Raw genomic sequence first — 9,811 nt, forward strand, 5'->3', positions numbered from 1 at the left:
TGCTAGCAGCATTCAAGAGCTGTCAACCCAGAAAAAAACCCTGTTTTTGAAAGGTATTAGTTCTGGTAACTTAGATAGATTGAGGCTGCAGGCATAGATGATTTTGTTACAAAGCTCAGAAGCAGAGCACAGCATTGTGAATTTAGATCTGCTGAGGATGTTATGTTGATGGACAACATTGTTTTCAGTATAACTGACTGCAAACTCAAGGAAATGCTTTTGGAAAACCCCTCCCTCACTTTAGCACAGGCTGTAGATATTTGCAGAGCAAAGGCTCTCACATGTGCTCAGGCTCCTGTTATGTCTGCAGAAGCAAGTTTGCATACAGTGGAGCAAAAGCAAAGCTACGATAGTACTTAGCAAAAGCAAAGCAAACCACAAATGAAGTTTGCTCCATAGGAGTGCCATCAAGCTGCAAAGGCCAAAGTTTGCAAACGGTGTGGAAACACACGCAAACCTAGATCCTGCCCAGCTTTTGGAGAAACTTGTTACAAATGCCCTGAAGTGAACCACTTTGCAAAAATGTGCAAATCAAAGGGAGAGGCTCCGACGTCTGCAAAATGAGTCAGTACCCTATATTTGGATGGACAAAATGTCTTCAAAGCAGCACTCACAAACCTTTGATAACCAGAATGCCTGGTATAGCACAGTAATGATTGCTGGCTTGCCAGTTTATTTTAAGTTAGATACTGGAGCACAAGCAAACACTATTCCAGTAGATGTAGCAAAGGCTTTGCAAGGAAAAGTAAGTAAGACTCAAATTCATGTTACATTAGTTGCATTTGGCAGTATATGCATTGTCGTGGAAACACACACAGAGTACTTTTGGGTCAGGTCAGCAGAAGCTTTTATTCAAAAGAAACTACAGCTGTAGGGGGAGTTCCAAAGTGACATGGATTTCCCAAGCACTTGGAAGGGGTCCCCCCCCAAGAGCAAAATCAGGAGGCTTATATACTTTTTAACAGTCGCTTACAACTCACGTGATCATATAGTGAAATTAGCATGAAAAGCGGCTATAATATTACTTCATTATTTCTTTGCTGTAATCAGGATGGGAATTATGGGGGAGGTAGGGTTAGTTCACAAACCTCCTTCTTGCACCTGGAAATCTACTTTGTACATACTTTTTTTTCTACCTTCAAGGCCGCGGTGAGCGAAGCAGTTGCAGAAGAGTTACAAAGAACAAACACTTGCCCTTATCTGTTCTACTGTACAGAGCCAGCAATTCTACACAAAGCGGTTATGTCATCTTATAACTAAAATAATCAAAGTTTAAGGCATATATTTTTTCTGATTCCACAGCCCCCCCCTTTAAGACTATTTAGTCTCACTTTAGCCTTAAATTTCCATTCTCATGAGCCCCTCTATTTCATCATGCAGCCTTTCATGTTTTCTTTCAATCTGTTCACACTTTTGTAACACCATTATTCTAGACTCTGCTGTGGGTTTTCTTGCCTTGCTAAAGCTTCCCCTGCTGGCTTTCACGCAGCAGAGGATCAGTTGCATTAAGACATAGAACATTATCAGAACTATCAAGACAAACAATATTCCATACAGGATTTTCTTGCCAAGGGCCCCGAAATCTGGGAGCCAGGAGGTTAGCCAAGACCACATTTCTTCTAGACCCCAGTCAGTATTTTCTGAGGCCACTTGATGTAGGACCCTTAACTGATTTCGGATTTTGCGAATGTCAGTTTCGATTCGCATGTCCTGATTGACATAGACACAACAGGTGGAGTTTACTAAGGCACATACTCCTCCCTGGGATACCAATAGGTAATCTAGGGCTATGCGGTGTTGTATAGTTACTTGTGAGATCTGGGAGATCTCTTTTTGCAGAGCCTGAATTGCATCCGCAGTGGCATTTCCCATAGCTTCCATTGTGGCTGAAATGTTAATTATGGCTAGTTCCAATTCTCTTACTCCAAGCCACGGTATGAAGGTTCTCACAAATCGATGGAACCCTGTGTTTCTGGTAGCTAAGGGGTTAACCGCCCTTTTCATGTGATGGTTGAAATTTTTTACTTGTTCCAGATATATTGCACTATGCATTTCGAAACCAGGGATAACACGTCCAAGAGTGCATGCCCCCACCCAATTCCAGGGCAAGATTTTATGAGCCCTGTTTCCGCAGAGCCAGTAAAGGCCTGGGGCAGAAAGGGTACTCAAATCTCGACAGTTGTTGTGCCCTATCCGGCACTTTCGATTGATATGCATCGTATAGGACGGTCCACGTTCAGCTGCTATCCTGCTGGACCGAGATATATTACAAGAAGTAAAATTGGAGTGAATGTAAAATTCCGATCTGTTTGCAATGAGAGCAACATGAGGTTCCTTAGAAAAGTTGTAGACCATGAATCCTGTACAATTGAGAGAGGGTACGTTACCCAACAGGATTCCACTGGTGCTACTAGGGCTATAATCTAGAGTAGTTAGGCAATGAGGGTAGTGTCCTACAGGTGTGGCTTTATTATAAGATCCGGTGTTGTTGGATCTGTAACAGAAAGGCGCCTCTACTCTTGGGGAGATTATCCAGTTAGCAGGGGCGGCCCTCCATTCTTTAGGAGCGGACCGATGGGCAGCTAACGAGTAGAGTCTAACGAAGCCGCCGTTTATTGTTCCCCATTGCTGGAGGGATATTGGTACTCCGATCATTGGGATTCCTTGGTGTAGGTGTGCTGGGCTGTGAGAGCATATCCAGCAGTCACTTTTATTTCCAGCTTGAGCCACCGCATGGGAGATCTGCAAATACAAATTTTTCTCCCACCCCCCTTGGGTGATACTGAGATACCCAAGTGCGATATATAAGGATATCAGTGCCATTTTTAGATACAGGAGGGACAAAGAATCTTAACAACAAACATAACCAGCACCAGTAAGAAAAAGAACACTACCAGCCAAACCCAGGATGGCAGCCAAAGTCTTTCTTCATCCTCTGGGCTCAAGTTACCTAAAGGACTGATAATGTCGGCTCTTGGTCTTGATCGAGGTGGTGATCTTCCGAATGGGAGCATTCACTTTCTTCGAGGCCTAAGATGATATCTTCGTTCTTCAACTGATGAATCCGGCTGGGCTGAGGTGTTGGGTGCAGGGGAGAGGTTATTAGCACTTGAACCCTGATGCTCCTCACTTGCCTGAGTGAGGTCCTGAGGGTCTTTGTCCTTGGCCTCAGGGAAAGATCCCAACCTTGGTTGGAATACAGCTGCTTCAGGGTCCAATGGAGGTGATACCTTCTTCCAGTGCGAGGCGTGAGTCCACGTTTGGTGACCTTGGCAACGAACAGCAGAATTAGTGGTCAGAAGTACCTGGAAAGGTCCTTTCCATCTGGGTTGAAGTGCATTTTTCCGTTGATAGACCTTTACGTAGATCCAATCCCCTGGTTCGAGGTTGTGACAGGGAACATCCGGTGGTTGAGGTAAGGCTTCTTGGACCTGTGAATGAACAGACCTGGCATACTTCATTAATGCCTTGCAATAATTTAGTACAGTTTCATCAGTTAATTGTAGATCTGTTTGGTGAGGGGCAACAGGTGGTGTAGCTGGCATCCTCATGGGTCGTGCCATGAGTATTTCATAAGGGGTTAGGCCATGTTTTCTGTTAACAGTGTTTCTAATGTGCATAAGAGCAATGGGCAGTGCATCAGGCCATTTGAGGCCTATTTCAGCACAAATCTTCGAAATGCGCGTTTTTAAATCAGAGTTTTTACGTTCTACAGCACCACTTGATTGTGGATGATAACTACAGTGTAGGTGTTGCTGTATGTTGAGTGCTTGGCAGATGTTTTTTACTATCTGTCCTGTGAAATGGGTGCCACGGTCACTATCTATTGTGAGGGGCAATCCAAATCTAGGGATGAATTCTTTGAGCAATTTCTTTGCTACAGTGATGGAATCAGCACGTACGCATGGGTAGGCTTCCACCCATCCAGAGAACACATCAATAATAACAAGAATGTACTCATAAGAACAGCACTTAGGTAGCTGCACAAAATCAATTTGCAGATTTACAAACGGTCCCCATGGAGGGGGATGGGCTGCGGGTGTCGTTTTTACCCGTTGCCCAATGTTGTGAGCTAAGCAGATGGGACAGGAGCTACAATACTGTTGTGCCATGGAAGGAAAATTTGGGGCAAACCAATTTCTTTGTACTGTAGCAATCATTCCTCCTTTGCTCATATGGGCCACAGAGTGGGTTAAACGAGCAAGATGTGGCAAAAGCTCTCTAGGCGCCACCAGGCGGCCGTCCGGGGAGCGCCAGAGAGAGTCGGGGTGCAGTGAACATCCTGCACGCAGCCAGTCATTTATTTCCTTTTTGGGGGCCTGATTTTGAAGAAGGGCCAGACTTGAAAGGCTAGCCAAAGGAGACTGGTCTGCTGAAAAACAAACAAAAACAGAGTTAGGAGCCTGTGGGCCAGAAAGGGCCGCATTTCTGGCAGAACAGTCTGCCAGATCATTTCCTCGTGTGACATCATCAAAGGGTTTCTCATGAGCTTTACATTTAACAATAGCAATAGCAAGAGGCAATTGAACAGCTTCTAAGAGCGCTTTTACATAACAACCATGACTGATTTGGGTCCCTGATGAAGTGAGGAACCCTCTTTGTTTCCAGATTTGTCCAAAATCATGAACAACACCAAAAGCATACTTAGAGTCAGTATAAATGGTTGTGGTTTGATTTTTTGCAAGAATGCAAGCACGTGTTAAAGCAATGAGTTCAGCAACTTGAGCAGAACGAGCTTGGGGTAAAGAATAGGCTTCCAAAACAGCATACTGAGTGCATACTGCATATCCCGCAACTAATTTGCCTGCATCATTTCTAAGACAGGAACCATCAACAAACAAAACAAGGTCAGAGTTCGGGATAGGAATGTCCTTGAGGTCAGTTCGAGGGGTTAACAATTGAGTTGTGATAGACAGGCAATTATGAGGCTCACCATCAGAGGCAATAGGCAGAAGTGACGCAGGATTCAGAATTGAACAGCGATTTAAGGTTACATTTGCAGCTGATAGTAGAAGTTTCTCATATTTAGTAAGACGGGAATTGGAAATGTGCTGAGTTTTGCCCTTGAGCAGAAGGGCCATCACAGCATGTGGAACTGCAACGGTTAAAGAGTGTCCCAAAACTAGAGAATCTGCCTTTTCAACCAACAAGGCAGCAGCTGCAACTGAACGGAGGCAAGGAGGAAGTCCCGCAGCTACGGGATCAAGGGCAGAGCTGTAATATGCAATTGGGCAATGCTTTTCACCATGCAGCTGAATGAGTACTCCTAAAGCGATTCCTTCCCGTTCATGACAAAACAAGGTAAAGGGTTTCTTATAATTAGGAAGTCCAAGAGCGGGAGCAAGAGTGAGGGCTTGCTTAAGGGCCACAAATGCTTCTTCGGCTTCAGGAGTCCAAGGGAGGGGTTCCGGGGTGGTATCATGAGTGAATGCTTGCAAGGGTTTTGCGAAAGCAGCATAACCCAGGATCCACTGTCTACAATAACCCATTGCACCTAAGAATCCCCTCATCTGTTTTCTAGTCATAGGTTTGGGAATGTTGAGGATAGCTTCAACTCTACTAGGGGAAAGGTGTCGTTCTCCTGCTGAGATATCATGCCCTAAATAATGTACCTTAGACTTGCAGAGCTGCAATTTAGATTTTGAGGCCTTGTGGCCTTTCTGAGCTAAAGCTGTGAGGAGTGTCAAAGTATCTTGCTCACAGGCCTCTAAAGTGGGTGAGGCTAACAATAGATCATCAACGTACTGAACAAGGGTGGACCCCCCTTTGAACGTGATAGGATCCAAATCTTTTTTTAGGATCTGGGAAAACAGGGTTGGGGACTCTGTATATCCCTGAGGGAGTCTTGTCCAGGTATATTGAAATCCCTGATAAGTAAATGCAAACAGATACTGGCTATCCTTATGAACGGGGATAGAGAAAAAAGCAGAACAAAGATCCACTACTGTGAAATATGTAGCATCTGAAGGGATACAGGAAAGAATAGTGGCAGGGTTAGGGACCACGGGGAAAGCGGGTAAAACAGCGGCATTTACAGCTCGAAGATCTTGCACAAAGCGATACGTATCTTTACCAGGTTTTTTGACAGGTAGGATAGGTGTGTTGCAAGGGGAGTGTATTGGGACAATAATCCCTTGCTCAAGGAGTGAGGAAACGACAGGCTTGATCCCTTCCTCAGCTTCCTTTGAGATGGGGTACTGTGGGACACGAGGAAGTGGCTTGGCAGGGTTCAGGATGATACGCACTGGTTCAGCACTCAGCATGTGCCCCACTTCATTCGCATGGGTGGACCACAGCTGTGGAGGTACTCGTGCCAACAGTTCCTCTTGCAAGTAGGAAGTGTCAGGATCAGAGTACTCCTGGGTTAGCAAAGCCACAAGCTCGGTTTCCCTATGTTCCGGTACCTCAAGGTAAACACCATCTGGGCTACAATAAATCACGCATCCCAGTTTACAAAGCAAATCCTTACCAAGAAGGTTGACAGGTGCACAGGGGCTAAGAAGAAAGGCATGATTTTCAGACAAAGGGCCAATAGAGATGGAGACAGGTTCAGAGACGGGATGTGGGATAGGTTGTCCGCCTATACCGACAGCATTTACAGTTTCAGGAGAATAAGGTAGAAAAGGAAACTCAGCAGCCTTTAGCATGGAGCGGGACGCTCCGGTGTTGACAAGACAGGAGACAGGTTTACCAGAAATAAGGCATTCAACAAACGGACCAGATTGGTCAGTAGCAAGCAAAGGAGCAATGATGTCACTGTCCCTCAGGCTGTCCTATTCAACATTGGGAAAATTGACAGGAAGTGGAGGTGGGGGCTGGGGTCTGGGTCCTTGGCCGGGGCGGTTGGGGCATTCTGATTTCCAATGTCCTTCTTGCTTGCAATAATGACATTGGTTCCCATAGCCTGGGTTTTGTGGGCTCAAGGATCTATCTCTTCCCCTGAATCTACCCGGGCCTCCCCTTCCCTGTCCTCGTCCCCTTCCTCTACCTGGACCCTGCAACTGAGAAATCTGTAAGGCCATTAACTTAAACTCGGCACTGTCTTTAGACCGTTCCAATTTGTTATGAAAATGGTTAGCCGCAGCAAGGACTTCGGTCAAATCTTTAGTTTCCCAGCCAATAATTACTGTTTGAATTTTCTCAGCAATTTTAGGGTTAAGTCCCTGGACGAATGCTGCCACTATTGCTTGTTTAGCATTTCTGACTGGGTTATCCATTCCTGAGTATCGTTCAAATGCCTGTTTGAGGCGTTCTAAATAGTCACTGGGGTGTTCATTTTTGTTTTGTTTACAGGTATTTATTTTGGTCCAGTCTGCCTTTTTTGGGCAAATTGTGAGAACTGCCTGAACCAAAGCATTTCTCTTGTCAATAAAGTCTTGGCCAATCCCTGGGTTTTGATCTGGCCAAGTACAGGCAGCGTACAGACGTAGCATAGTTTCCTTGGGCAAAATGGATCGCATGAGCTGATTAATGTCAGCCCATGTTGGATTATAACAATTTATAACAGTCTGCAATTCTTCCTGAAATTTTTCTGGGTCTTCCCTGATTTTTGGGAACTTTTGAGTTAAATTGTAGAGATCACCTGGAGTCCAGGGTGCATGCACAGTTACTATATTTTGTCCATCAGTGCCAATGCCTGGCATTTGTCTTAGGGGGTAAACTTGTGCAGTTTGGGATCTCAGATTGATGGGAGATCTTTTCATGCCTATTCCCATTCTTCTAAATACACCTGTGGTGGGTTGTGACCCAGGAGTAAATTGCCACACTGGTGATGATTGAGTGGCAGATATGGTGGATGAGTCCGGACTATTAAGCTCCGTGGATGGATTTACTGAAGGAGCTTCAGCTAATGGGTCACTAGCCTGGGCTGCAGCCTGATGTTGAACCGGTTGTTGCTGATGTGGGAGTCCCAGGAGAGCAGGGTTCAAACAAAGGTCAAGGATATCCTCTGCTGGCTCCGGTGGTGGGGGCGCCCCGGGCAATGCTGGATACATCGGAGCGGTGGCCAGCGTGTAATTTGGGGGAGCAGCCAATTTCTCCCAAACAGCTTTTAACTGCTGTTTTAATTTTTCTTCAGAGTCTTTTAGGCTTCTAGTTTGAGATTCTGTCCGCCTTTTGGACATTTCATCATACCAATAAAAGAACGCGTCCCACTGGTTTTGTGGTGTTTTGGATCCACGGGACTCTAACGCCCCTCTCAAGTGCACTATTTTATCCTGATCAAATGTTCCTTCCTGTGGAAAATGTTTCACAGGATCATCCCTAGTATACCAGTTCCACTTATCCAGGTACTTGCAAGTCTCGGGAGAATAGTGTGTGTACATAAAGTACGTCGGAGTCCCCTTAGGGGGGACAGGAACCTGTTTAGACTGACTTGTTCCCATTTTCAGTCACACAGGGAGACGTAGGAGAGGCTTATTTAGGATGTCCGGGCCGCTCAGTGCCTTGCCCCTCAGTTTTTCACTGCCCAGACAAAAGGCTTCTGACCCGACACCGGCTCATAAAATGGAAATGGGGCGGGAAACACTAGAGGGATCCTTTCACTCCTGCTTTCGGCAGAAGCTACTGGGACAAGGGGTTTGGAAAAGACAAAATCACTCAGACGCCCTGTCCGCTGGGTCACGAGGTTCCAGTTGGGTCCCCTTGCTTTCAAAACTGCCCTGTCAGGCAGAATTGGGGCGGCTGAACCCAACCGTAGTCTCAGTCCTGGTCAGTGGCTCATATTTCTAAATACACACACACATTCATTCAATAAGCCCTGTCCACTGGGTCACGAGGTTCCAGTTGGGCCCCCTTGCTTTCAAAACTGCCCTGTCAGGCAGAATTGGGGCGGCTGAGCCCAACCGTAGTCTCAGTCCTGGTCAGTGGCTCATATTTCTAAATACACACACACATGCACATTTATTCAGTCAGCCAGACCTCCTACCCCACACCGCCTTAGTTAATTAACTACAAGCCCGATGTGCTGTTGGATGAAGGTGCCTCAAATAGTTTCTCCCTAAAACGTACATTACCAGACACAAAATGGGATCCTTTACCAGACAGAAAATTTTAGCCGGCAGTAAGGTTCAGACTGACCTGTTTTAACAAGGTTCAGATCCAGTTACCAAGGCCAAGTTGGGAGCCTACAGGCAGTCCTCCTCCAAAACCCCAATAGAGATTTTGAATTAGGTCTCTTACCTCTCAAGTTTGGCGCCTCAGGGTTCGGGGGGGGGGGGGGTAGCCTGCGGTCCTCTTTCCTCAGCCTGTGTTCTGGATCCAAGTCACGGCACCAGGAATTGTCGTGGAAACACACACAGAGTACTTTTGGGTCAGGTCAGCAGAAGCTTTTATTCAAAAGAAACTACAGCTGTAGGGGGAGTTCCAAAGTGACATGGATTTCCCAAACACTTGGAAGGGGTCCCCCCCCAAGAGCAAAATCAGGAGGCTTATATACTTTTTAACAGTCGCTTACAACTCACGTGATCATATAGTGAAATTAGCATGAAAAGCGGCTATAATATTACTTCATTATTTCTTTGCTGTAATCAGGATGGGAATTATGGGGGAGGTAGGGTTAGTTCACAAACCTCCTTCTTGCACCTGGAAATCTACTTTGTACATACTTTTTTTTCTACCTTCAAGGCCGCGGTGAGCGAAGCAGTTGCAGAAGAGTTACAAAGAACAAACACTTGCCCTTATCTGTTCTACTGTACAGAGCCAGCAATTCTACACAAAGCGGTTATGTCATCTTATAACTAAAATAATCAAAGTTTAAGGCATATATTTTTTCTGATTCCACAGCCTTAACTCTTAAATTTTATCTTTAGAG

This window comes from Alligator mississippiensis, chromosome 6 (genome assembly GCF_030867095.1).
Source record: "Alligator mississippiensis isolate rAllMis1 chromosome 6, rAllMis1, whole genome shotgun sequence".
Taxonomy (NCBI): domain Eukaryota; kingdom Metazoa; phylum Chordata; order Crocodylia; family Alligatoridae; genus Alligator; species Alligator mississippiensis.